Source organism: Octodon degus, unplaced genomic scaffold, assembly GCF_000260255.1.
Source record: "Octodon degus isolate 3935 unplaced genomic scaffold, OctDeg1.0 scaffold00095, whole genome shotgun sequence".
Taxonomy (NCBI): Eukaryota; Metazoa; Chordata; class Mammalia; order Rodentia; family Octodontidae; genus Octodon; species Octodon degus.
The window spans coordinates 4,711,786-4,723,913 of NW_004524671.1; the positions used below are offsets into that span (position 1 = coordinate 4,711,786).

Below are 12,128 nucleotides of genomic sequence, written 5' to 3' on the forward strand. Positions count from 1 at the left end.
AGGAGGAGGGAGGAGGAAAAGGAGGAGGGAGGAGGAGGATGACGACGATGAGGAGGACAAGGAGGAGGAGGAGAAGGAGGAGGAGGAAGAGGAGAAAAAGAAGGAAGCAGGAAGGAGGAGGGAGGAGGGAGGAGAGAGAAGAAGAAGAAAAAGAAGAAGAAGAAGAAGAAGAAGAAGAAGAAGAAGAAGAAGAAGAAGAAGAAGAAGAAGAAGAAGAAGAAGAAGAAGAAGAAGAAATGCTGAAGTTTCTCCCAGCAACAAGGATCAATTTGCTTTGATCTTCTGACCACCTCTACTTCCAATTCTCTCATCTCTAGGGGTGATACAAATTTAGAAGTTGACTGGCTTGTGATATTGCAGTGAGTCTCCAAACAACTTTGGGACAGCTGGGCATGCTGGGAATCCCAGCACATGGAAGGCTGAGGTAAGGCAGGAGGATTGCCAGGATTTCATGGCTAGGGCCAGGCTAGGTTACACAGTGAGACCCTATGTAAAAAGCCAAAACAAGGCCAGTGAGATAGCTCAGCAGACTAAGTGCCTGCTTAGGCAAGCACAGGGATGGGGTTGGATCCCCAGTACCACATGCCATGCGGACCCTATCCCAGGGTGCACTGAGGGGGCCACTGAGACCGAGTGTGGTGGTGCAGGCCTCTAATCCCAGTGATGGAGAGGCTGAAAACAGGAGGATCACTATGAGTCCAAGATGTGTAGTGAGAACCTATATCAAATATATGGAGGGAAAAAAGCCAAAACAAACAAAAAATTATATGGGACAAAGTATACACAAAACAAATTCTCAGTTTAAGTCAGAAATGCATACAAGTGGAAAAGCATCTCAGGAAAGTAATCTGGATTACAGTCAAAAGTTTTGCCAACAAGATAGATTTGAGCATAAAGCCTCTTCAGAATGAGGGCATCCTCTTCAGTCCCTGAATCCTGTGATTCTAGGCTCCCAGAACAAACAAGAAGGGGCCAGGTGCAGCTATGCACACTTATAAAATGTCCTTCAATCCTGCAGGAGGATCGAAGTATTCAAGCCCGGCCTGGGTAATTTAGCTAGATCCTCGCTCAAAATTTAAAAATAAAGTAAAAGGGTCTAGAGATGCTGCTTGGGGCAGAGGTCCTGGATTTAATCCCCAGGACCACAAAAGAGGAAAGAAAGCAAAGAAGGAGGGAAGGAAGGAAGGAGGGAAGGAGGGGAGAGTAAGGTAGTCCTTGACATCAGGAAAACAAAAGAAATGGCAGCTACAGACTACATTATCAAGCACTTACTATTGTCTGAGAGCAAGCGTTCTGTGCCAGCTAACAAATTCAAGCATTCCAACAGTACCATTATTCCCATTTCACAGATGAGCAAAATAGAGCCCAGAGGGCTCTATTTAGTAAAGACAGTTATGCAGCTACTGGGCTGTCACGTCCTAAGCAAGGATGCTAGCTTAGGTTAATTGTCCCTGGGGCTGTTGCCATCTTTCTTAGACAATGTAGAGCAGTAGCCGGTGGTAATGGAGCAACTGCGACTCATCAAAAGGGGCTCCTGATGCAACAGGTAGTACCGGTTTAACTCAGTACCTGAGTTCTCCCTGCAGACATTGAGACAGACTTGAATTTAGTCCTGAGACCCTCACTTTGTCTCCAAATTAGCTTTCTCCAAGAGTCAGGCTTAGTTCCAAAAAAATAAAACACTGGAGGAGAGTCAGATAGTTCAGTGGATTAAAACGCCTGTTTAGGCAGACGCAGGGACCAGTTCAATCTCCCATTTGCTGTGCCAGCCCCACCCCCAGGGCACACTGAGACGGCGAGTGAGACTGGGCATGGTGGCACATGCCTGTAATCCCAGTGCTTTGGAGGCTGAAAACAGGACAATCACTGTGAGTCTGATCTATGTAGCAAGACCCTGTACCCTATACTAAATACACTCAAAAAAAATGAATAAATAAAATACTGGAGATGGCCATCCATAAATCTGTTTAACATTCTCTTATTTAGGGAGGAAGATGTTGTTTTCTTAATCTCATAAAGCAAAAATAACAACTACAGCAACAACAAACACAATCCTGCAGCTTTTATTTGCACTGTACTATGCGGGATCTGCTTCAGTTATCACTGGCAAATAGACAAATCATCATTCACTTTCCCTAATGCTAATGCAAAGTTAATCTAAAAAGCACCAGAATAAATGAGTTGTTTTAAAATGTATGGGACTATGCCTTGCAAAAATGAAATCTGAATCTGACTCTAAACTGTGACATCAAATCAAGACAAATACGCTGTTACTTTAACTTATCTCAATTCAATGTGATACTGCAGGCATTATTTATAGACTGAAAATAAATCAATATAGAAAGAAACTGTAGTTTGGGACTGGGCCTTTGGAGTCAGCATTCACACACAATGTCAAAGACACCAATAGCAGATGATAAACAGATTTATAGGTAGATTTCTCTCTTTTCATTTAAGACAGCATTGCTATCATCTGACCTTTGCAAAAATTATCCAGCGATCTGTATTTATTACATGGCTCAGTTTCATTTCTGGAACTGCCTTGTAGCCCCTAAGAATGGGCATAGGCATGGAATGCAGCCATGGAGAGATCGTCTGTTTGTTTGTTCATTTGTTTGTAAAAAAGTAAAGCCTCGGACATAATTGTTCTATAGAGAAGAAATTAGAAACTTATAGGGAAAGATGAAACCTTTATTTTTAAAAATTTCATGTCAATTATAGTAAATCTTATGTCTTCCACTAAAATCTAGAAAAGAGCTCATTCTTTCAATCCAGTCTTTCACCCACATTCTCCACAGATACACAAGTTCTTGAGTGGATTGGGACACAACCAAATTCTCTAGAGCAGTGCTAAGTACTTTAGAAATGTCTTCAGAAAGAAACAGAACAAATGCCCTGTCTGTCCTTCACTGGCAACTGAGCTCAGCGACAGCGACAGGGAGAGAAGATGAGCAAAGTCCCAGCAACACCTGATGCTGCTGATGCCCCAGCCTAATGTGGCTTCATTCACAGTATTTCCACACAGCTTGATGTAGCCAGCCACTCAGTTATGAGGAGGAACAACCAACGCCCTGCGCGGTGCCGACAGTTGGGGTAGTAAAGAAAACTTCAGCTTCCTGACTTTTCCACTAAGGAGGAGTCTAGCAGGATGGAATCTTCTGGTAATCAAGAAGCACGTGCATAAGCTTGGTCAAGGTACTTTCTCCCTGTATCTTAGGAAGATTTTGGGATTTGGTTTGTGTTGGTTGTTTTGTTTTGTTTCACTTTGTTTTGTTTTTGTTGGTGTTTTATCTTGTTACATTTTTTAGATGAGGTCTTGCTGACTTGCCCAGGCTGGCCATAAACTCAAACCCCTCCTGTCTCATGCGTCCCCATAGCTGGGATTAGGGGCATGCTACCCTGCCCCTGGCTGTGTGGCTGTGTTTAACATATGCAGTGGGACAATGACCTCCCCCTACTAACATCCAGGACTCGTTGTGAGCGCATATTTAGAGAAACGCTAAACCCAACTGCTAGGCAGTCTAGACATTCTTGATTTCCATTATAGCATCATCTGTTCCCACTATAACCTTTGGGATTTTGTCCAGGTGTACTTCAAGCCTCTGTGAGAAGGAAGAAAAGTAAATGAGCATTCATTATATGTCCGCTATTCCCGAGACAACTCCAACACGGGTTATTGCACCCACTTTACAGAGCGTAAGGTGAGAGAAGGTTTCCTGTACAATGGCTTTCATGGAAGTTTGTCTCTGAAACCTTGAGTGTCTCTTTGGTCCATGGCTGCTATCCTGGATTCAGATGAGCAGAATGGAAACAATGATCAGAAAATGATCAGAAAAGGAGCCCTTAACCTAAGATGGAAGTGGGTCCTGGTTTTCAGCAGACACAGGGTACAGGGTCACCTTTCTGGTGATATTGGTATAAGCCATCAGGTAAGGCTAGATATGGACAGATGGGAAGAATTTATCTCTACTGTGACAACCACACTATACTACGGACTCTAGAGAATTATTTTTATTTAAAAAATTGTAATAGACTGGGCATGGTGGCGCATGCCAGTAATCCCAGTGTTTTGGAGGCTGAAAACAGGAGAATCACTACAGGTCTGATCTGTGTAGTGAAACCCTGTAGACCCTGTACTAAATACATTAAAAAAAAAATTGAAATGGAAGCTGAGGCAGGATTTGGAGTCCAGTGCCAGCCAAGGCAATGTACTGAGTTAGCCAGACTCTGTCTCATGTGAAAAAAAAAAAAAAAAATGTTCTGGGAATATAGCTCAGTGTAAAGGTCCTGTGTTCAATCAATCTCTAGAACCATAAAAAAAGAAGATCCAAGAATGCTGGCACACAGTATGGGAAGCTGAGGCAGAAAGATCACAAGTTTGAGCCCAGTATAGAAAATTTAGTGAGACCCTATCTTGAAATAAGTAAGTAAAAGGAAAGGCTGGTGATACAGGTCTGTGTAAAAGCACTAGGTTCAATCCCCGATATTAAAGAAAGGAAAGAAGGAAAAAGGGAGGGAGGCAGGGCAGGAGGAAAAGAGAGAGAGATTCAAATTCATTTATAATTCAGATTATAACCTTTGCCGTGTATGAATCCATCCACACCTTTGTGAAAGCATCATGTGTGATGTTGATAATACAGAGGTGAGCAAAAGGCAGCCTTCACCCACAGGAAATCACACCATTTCAATATTTGTATGTGTAGCTATGACAGAAACTATAATATGTTAATCATCAGATTGTAATTTGTGTTTGGGGCATAATTTGTGATTAAAATCAGATTTTAATTAGTCTATAAATCTGAGGAATCAGGTATCTTTAAACATAAATAATAAGTATTTGTTGAAAATCCATGTTATCCCTAGCACCGGGTTGACTATTATGGGACTTATAAAATATTAAACAAATGCAGGCTACAAGCTTCCTATCACTGCAGTTTCCAAATAAGCCGCACCAGCTGCTAAGTAGGACTGTCAGACTGGTCACACATACACACCCCTACCAAAACTCAGGACAGCACAGAGAGCTCAGCCTCCGATAGCCAGCCTGCTATGAACAAAGCTCCCGCACAGAGCTTGTTCCTTCTTCGTTTCTCCCCCATGCTCTGTTGAGCCTCGGGATCCTCTCAGTGTCCCCCAACCTGAACGCTCATCTGCCTGCCCGCCCAGCCTCCCTGCCTCCTCCCAGGTCTCGCCACTGCCTCTCTGCACCCTGGCAGCTGAGCGGAGTCCTTGCCTCAGCCTTTGCCCTGCCATCCTCATAGTCAAATCTAACATCTGGGCTCCCTTGATGCTGCAGGGGCCACACCTCGCCTGGCTCTGCCTCCTCCCACCCTCCTCATTTCTATGGCCTCTGTGACACCCTGGAGCAGAGCCCAAGTCTCCGTGGTTGCTTCCTAACAGTCCCCAGTCCTGGGCATACATTTGATCCCTTGCAGGGCACCATGGGAGATAACCTGGTATGTCCCAAGAGTCGCACATCTCTCCGCACATCTCTCCTCCACTAGCTCCACCTACCCTTCACTCCTCCTGGCTCTGTGTCTCTCCTAGTTCTGCCTCCTTTCACCTCAGGGTCTTAGCCACTGGCTGTATCAGTCACTGTCCCAGCACTGACACACAGCACCTAAGATCAACAATGAAAAAGAAGAGCAGTTTATTTGAACTCTAGTGTTTTTCAGTCCCCATAAGGCTAGCTCCAAGGCAAGACAGCCTCGGGAAGGGGCCTGGGTGCAGGAAAGCTATTCATCCCAGGGTGGCCAGAAAGCACAAGCGCAGAGAAGGCTGCAGGAAGAGTGGCCCTCGGATCACATGGCCCAGGGCCGCCACTAGGTCACCTCCTAGCAACACAGCAGGCTGTAAACTCATCAGCACAACACCCCAGATCCAGTCACTTCCACAGCCCCCACCCCTGAACTCACAAGGCTCTCCACACACCAGATCCAAACCACAGCACAGGCTTCACTTGAACTCCTTGTGCCTTCTCACCTCTGATTGTGTTCAAGTCTCACTTATTTCCCTCTAGCAAGGTCTTCCTGTACCTTACCCCTGCTGCCACTGGGCTCTGATATGCTGCCATCTCCTTCACATCTTTCTCTTTGTTACAATTCCTAGACATTATTAATAAGCATTAGTTAAGCTCAACACCATAAAAAGCTTTCTCACTTATCACCAAAAATGGAACAGTTTCTTTGGTTATGCTTTCCTTTCTTTTCCTTTTCATTCCTTTCCTTTTGCTTCCTCTCTTTCCTTTTTTCTTTGAATGCATCAGATTAGGGAACCCCCACAAGTCACGCATCCTGACTTTTGAAATTCTTTGGCTTCATTACTTCATAGTAATACCTGTTATACTTCAGAAATTCAATGTGCTATCTAATTGAAGTAGTTTACAGTAACTTTTTTAAATTTATATGTTTGGTTGTTATAGGGTCTCACTATGCAGCTTGGACTCATGATGATCCTCTTATTTTGAACCTGCCCAGTGCTGGGGTTACAGGTGTGTGCTACCATTCCCAGACTCTGTGGCTGGCTCAGCCCACCCTGAGGATGGGACTGGTACAGCATGTGGTGCCAGGATTGAATCGCAGTCCCTATGCTTGCCTAAGTTTGCCCAAGTATGCACTTTAGTCCACTGGGTTATCTTGCCAGCCCTGCAGTAACTTTTAACACTAAAGTATTCTATCAAAATCACAATGGATCTTGCAGAAATTCAGATCATCAATACCTACTTCAAGAACTTTTATTCTAATAAAATGGGAAACGCAAAAGAAATGGACAGATTCCTAGATACATATGAATTACCAAGAAGATATAAAAATTCTAAATAACCCAATATCAGTCAATGAAATTTAAAAAGTAATTAAAAGCTTACCAACAAAGTCTATGTCCTAATGGATTCACTGCTGAATTGTACAAAAAATTTGGAGAAGATCTGATGCTATTACTCTATGAACTGTAATGAAATTGAAATGGAAACAATACTTGCAAAGTCATTCCCGGAAGCAAATGTTACCCTGATACAAAAAACAGAAGAATCCAAATTAAAAAAAAAAAAAAAACAAGAGAGAACTATATAACAATCTCCCTAATGAACATAAATGTAAAATTCCTCAATAAGATACTGGCAGACAGAATGCAGTAAATCATCTAAAAGATCTTATACCATGGCCAAGTAGGATTCATCCTAGGGATGCAAGGTTTATTCAACATACACAAATCAATAAATGTAATACAGCATGTTAACAGAGCCAGAGACAAAAACCATATGATCATATCAATGCACGGCATTTAAAAAAGTCCAGTATCCATTCATGATAAAAATCCTATGGAAAATTGGAACAAATTGTCTTTATCTCAATCTGATAAAAGCCATCTATGACAAACTAACAGCCAACATCATACTAAATGGACAAAAACTGAAAACTCTCACTCCAAAATCAGAAACAAGACAAGGACATTCACTGTCACTCCTATTCAATATAGTTCTGGAAACATTAGCCAGAGCAATTAGACAAGAGAAAGAAATTAAAGGAATAAAGACAGGAAGAGGAAAAGTCAAATTATCATTATTTGGAGATGACATGATATTCTACATAGAATGTCCCAAAATCTCCACCAAAAGACATCTAGATTTAATAACCAGATTCAGTTGTGTAGCTGGATACAAAGTCAAAGCTCAAAACTCAAAAGCATTCATAAAAACAAATTACAAATTCACTGAGAGAAAAATTAGGGAAATAACACCTTTTACAATGGTATCAAAAAAATGAAATACTTGGACTCTTTTAGAATATTTTGCTGAGTTAACACACCTATAATATTCAAATAACGGAACTAAACAAAAAAGGGGATACAGATGAATGTTCATTTTGTATCTGTGTATTCAAAATAGTTAGGATAGATATATAATTACATTCTTTTACTGAATAGAGAGATCTGTTCTAATAGTGTTTGTACATAGGATAGCATGTCCCCATCTTGTACAACAATTAACCACTAGGAAGAATGTATGCAATGTGTTAATTATGGAAACTGTCCTACCAATTTGGTTTGAAAATAAATAAATAAATAAATTTTTTTAAACTGTGGAAGCTACAAAAAATAAATAAATAAAAATAAAATTCACCATAAAAAATGAAATACTTAGGAATCAATCTGAAAAAAAGAAATAAAAGACATTTATATTGAAAACTCGGTACTCTGAAAAAGATTGAAAGGATATCAGAGAATGGAAAGATATCCATTGCTCTGGGGTAGGAAGAACCAACATAGCAGAAAAGGCCATGCTTTCATTATATAGTTATACAGATATATAGATATAGATATATACAGATTTACTGTTATCCCAATTAATATCACTAACATACCTCTAGAGAAAACATTCTTAAAATTCATTTGGAAACAGAAGAGACCCAGAGTCTTTGAGTTCTCTCTCCCTCTGCCAATGTGGGGGCCTCAGTTAAAAAGAAGACTAAGAAAGGGAAAACTACCCCCTCTATCAGACTTTCTGGCTGAGAATGGAGGAACTGATGGAGGTACCACCTCTGTCCCCAAACCTGTCAATGGAGTTGATGAAACAGATGACTTCAAACATGTTTCAACCACTTGGCACAATAATGATGACAGGGTGTAGAGGGCACCTCGAGCTGACCACTCCTTCCTTCTCTCTGCTCCACCAGCTGCTCAGGAACCCAATATTGACTGCAGCCATCATCCCAAATTGTGACTCTATACTGGTTATTTAGGGAAATTGCTCTATGATGTGACAGAAGACTCCATTAAAGAATTCTCCAGCCAATTAAATGTTAATGCATTTTATATGTGAACCCAGCAATCCACATAGGTTGAGACATTTTGGTTATGCCAAGTTTGAGTACCTGAATTTGCTCAGTGGCCTGCATCCCAGTGAAGAGTCGCTAGGTAACAGGATGTTAAAGTAGATGTCAAAAAAAAAAAAAGGCAGATGTCCCTGATCAAGCACAGGATAAATACAGGGATGATCTTCTTTCAGGTAAAAAGAAATGGAGATTCTGGCAACACAATCACAGACTGGAGGACCCGTCCTACCAGGGACAGCTCTGACAACTTCCCACAGAGAAGAGGTGATGATAGCTTTAGAGACAAGTATAGAGATCGCTATTATCCAGACTGGTACCATGATGGGTATCAGATGGGCATGATGATGGCCCACACCAAGATATATATCAATACAGGGGCCAAGATCACTATAACAGTATAGAGGCAGCAGAGACTATGATAGAGGCTATGATTCTGGAATCAGCAGTGGTGGAAGAGCCTTTGGCAGTAGGTGGCCGTCATAGAGATGGCAACTACAGAGGAAGTGGAGACTGACCTGAAGATTGATATGACAGATGGGATAATTACAGGCATGATTACAGAGGACCCCTCAAAGACTCAAACTGAACCTAAAGCCTCAGAGTACTCCTAAGGAAGATGATGTCTCTGCCAGCACATCTCAATCCAATTGAGAAGCTTCTATCCCCAGAGGGACAAAGCTTGTTGACATACTTTCTAGAGAAAGAAAAGAGAAGAATGACTACAAAAGGAACAGGAGAAATTGCAGTGTCAACTGGGTGAGCCCAAACTAGAACGACAGCCTTGGGAGAGGTACTCACACTAGCAAAGTGAAAAAACTCAGGAATAGGAAAATTCAAGGACAGGAAGTGAATCAGCACAGACTGGGACCTCAGCTCCATCTGGCTCAAGCAAGTCAGACCAAGATACCTGAAGTAGAGGAAGTGAGAAGTTGCTAGAAAATGAACACTCAGTAAGGAGGAAGGCTGTTGCTCTCCAACTTCTAAGCTTTCCAAACCTGGTCTGCTTCTAAAGGTAATTCCAGCCCCTCCTGCAAAGCAGGATGCATGGGAGAAGCAACATTCTAAGCCTCCTGCTCAGTCTCAGAGTTCAGACATAGAGCACCAATCCCCTACAAATGGTAGGGCAAAGGAAGCTCCAGCTCAGCCTTCTGAGGAGGGAACAGCAAGGAAAGATATAAATAGTGGGATGAGGATCCAAAAAGGCCAAACTGGGAACTCCAGCTATGGTCCAGGAGATGGAGGGAACAAAGGCCACTGGAAAGAGCCCCATGGGAAGGATGGAAAAAGGAATCAAGACTCTAGCTCAGTTCTACAAGCAAACATGCTGCTTTCTCCATGGATGATAAAGAGCAAAACTTGGGAAAAGTCTACACTGAGTACACATCTATGTTCTGTGCTTTCTGCAGTCTGTCTCCACCTTGGAACAATAGAGAGCAAAGTAAACCTCTATCCAGAAGAGGCAAATAAAACTCACCATCTCCTGGAAAAATAATCAATCAATATTTTTTAAAGAAGAACTCTATAATAACAAAAATGATTCTGGGAAACAAAGGTAATGAAAAGGCATTATAATTCCTGACTTGAAATTATACAACAGAGCTACCATGATAAAAACATGCTGCTGGGGAAAAAAAAAAAAAAACATGTTAGAATCTGTGGAACAGTCTAGAAGATACAGACACAACTACAGACACACTCAGCCGCCTTATCTTTGACAAAGTGGCCAAACACATTTACTGGAAGAAAAATAGCCTCTTTAATAAAAGGTGCTGGAAAAAATGGCTTTCCACATGCTGAAAACTAAAACTAGATCATGTCTATAACTATGCATTACACTAAAGGCAAAGTGGATCAGAGATCTAAACACTAAAACAGAAACAGTAAATCTGCTGAAAGAGAGAATAAGTAGGACCTTGAAGACAGAGGTGCAGTCAAAGACTTCATGAACAAAACCCCAATCACATGGGAAATATTGCAAAGAATGAACACCTGGGCTCCCATCTTATTAAAAGGCTTTTATACAGCAGGAGAAATCATCAATAGAATGGAGAGACATCCCCAGAGTGGAAAGAATTTTGCCAGTTTTACTTCAGACAAATAACTAATAGCTAGAACATACAAAGAACTATAAAAAAAAATAATCAGGCCTCCCCAAATTTGAAGACTTAATCAAAAAAGTGAACATCTGAAATAAATACACATTCCTCACATGAAGTGCAAATGGCAAAAGAATATGACAAAATATTCAATGTATCTGGTGATTTGAGAGATTAAATTAAAACAACACTGAGATTCCATCTCATTCTGGAAAAAAAGGCTATTATCAAGAAATTGACCAATAACAAATACTGGAGGGGCTGTGGAGAAAAAGGAAGCCCTCTATACTGTTGATGGAAGGGCAGACTGGTTGTGAAAATCAGTGTGGAGATTCCTCAAAAAATTAAAACTAGAGGTTCCATTTGACTCAGCTATTCTTCTTCTTAGTATCTTCCCAAAAGAATTAAAAGCATCATACCACAGTGATATACGAATACCCATTTTTTAAATCTGTTTGTTTGTTTGGTACAGGGTCTCACTATGCAGCTTGGACTCAGATCCTCCTGTCTCAGCTTTCCCAGTTCTAGGATTACAAAGTTGCACCACCATGCCCAGTTTTAATGGCCGGCTTGTCTTGGGGCCAGCACAGTATGTGGTATCCAAGATCAAACCCAGATCCTTTTGCTTGTCAGGCAGGTCCTTAGACCACTGAACTATCTCCCCAGTCCCTATACCCATGTTTACAATAGCTCAGTTTGTAATGGTTAACTCTTATAAATAGCCCAAATGCCCATCAACCAATGAATGTATAAGGATGTGGGTTTTTTTGTATATAATGGAGTAGTATTCAGCTATAAAGAAGGATAAATTTAAGACAGTCTAGTAAATGGATGCACCTTGAAAGCCTACCTTTAAGTGAAATAAATCAGACACACATGTGTAAATATTTGGTTTCTCTCTGGTACGAAAAATTGAAAGTGTAAAAAAAAGGACCAAAGTGTACAATAGAAAGTATGAAATAGGCAGAAACTATTCAAATAGGAAGGAAAAGTAGAGAAAGGGAAGAGAAAAGAAAAAAATGAGAAGAAAAGATAAAATAGAATTAATTTTTTTTTTAAATAAGGAGGGGAAGAGAGATCAAAGGCAGAGGAGAGGAATGGGAACAAGAAAGAGGAATCAAAATAAGCCACGTACCAATTCCCCATGGGGAATATAAGCATCATCTTTAGGTTGGATGAATAAAATTAATTTTAAATGAAA

General features: G+C 41.0%; 1 pseudogene; it reads left to right on the forward strand.

Annotated features, from left to right (window-relative positions):
* Positions 1-8,430: 8,430 nt before the first annotated feature.
* LOC101571376 lies at positions 8,431-10,298 on the forward strand (annotated as a pseudogene).
* Positions 10,299-12,128: the final 1,830 nt, after the last annotated feature.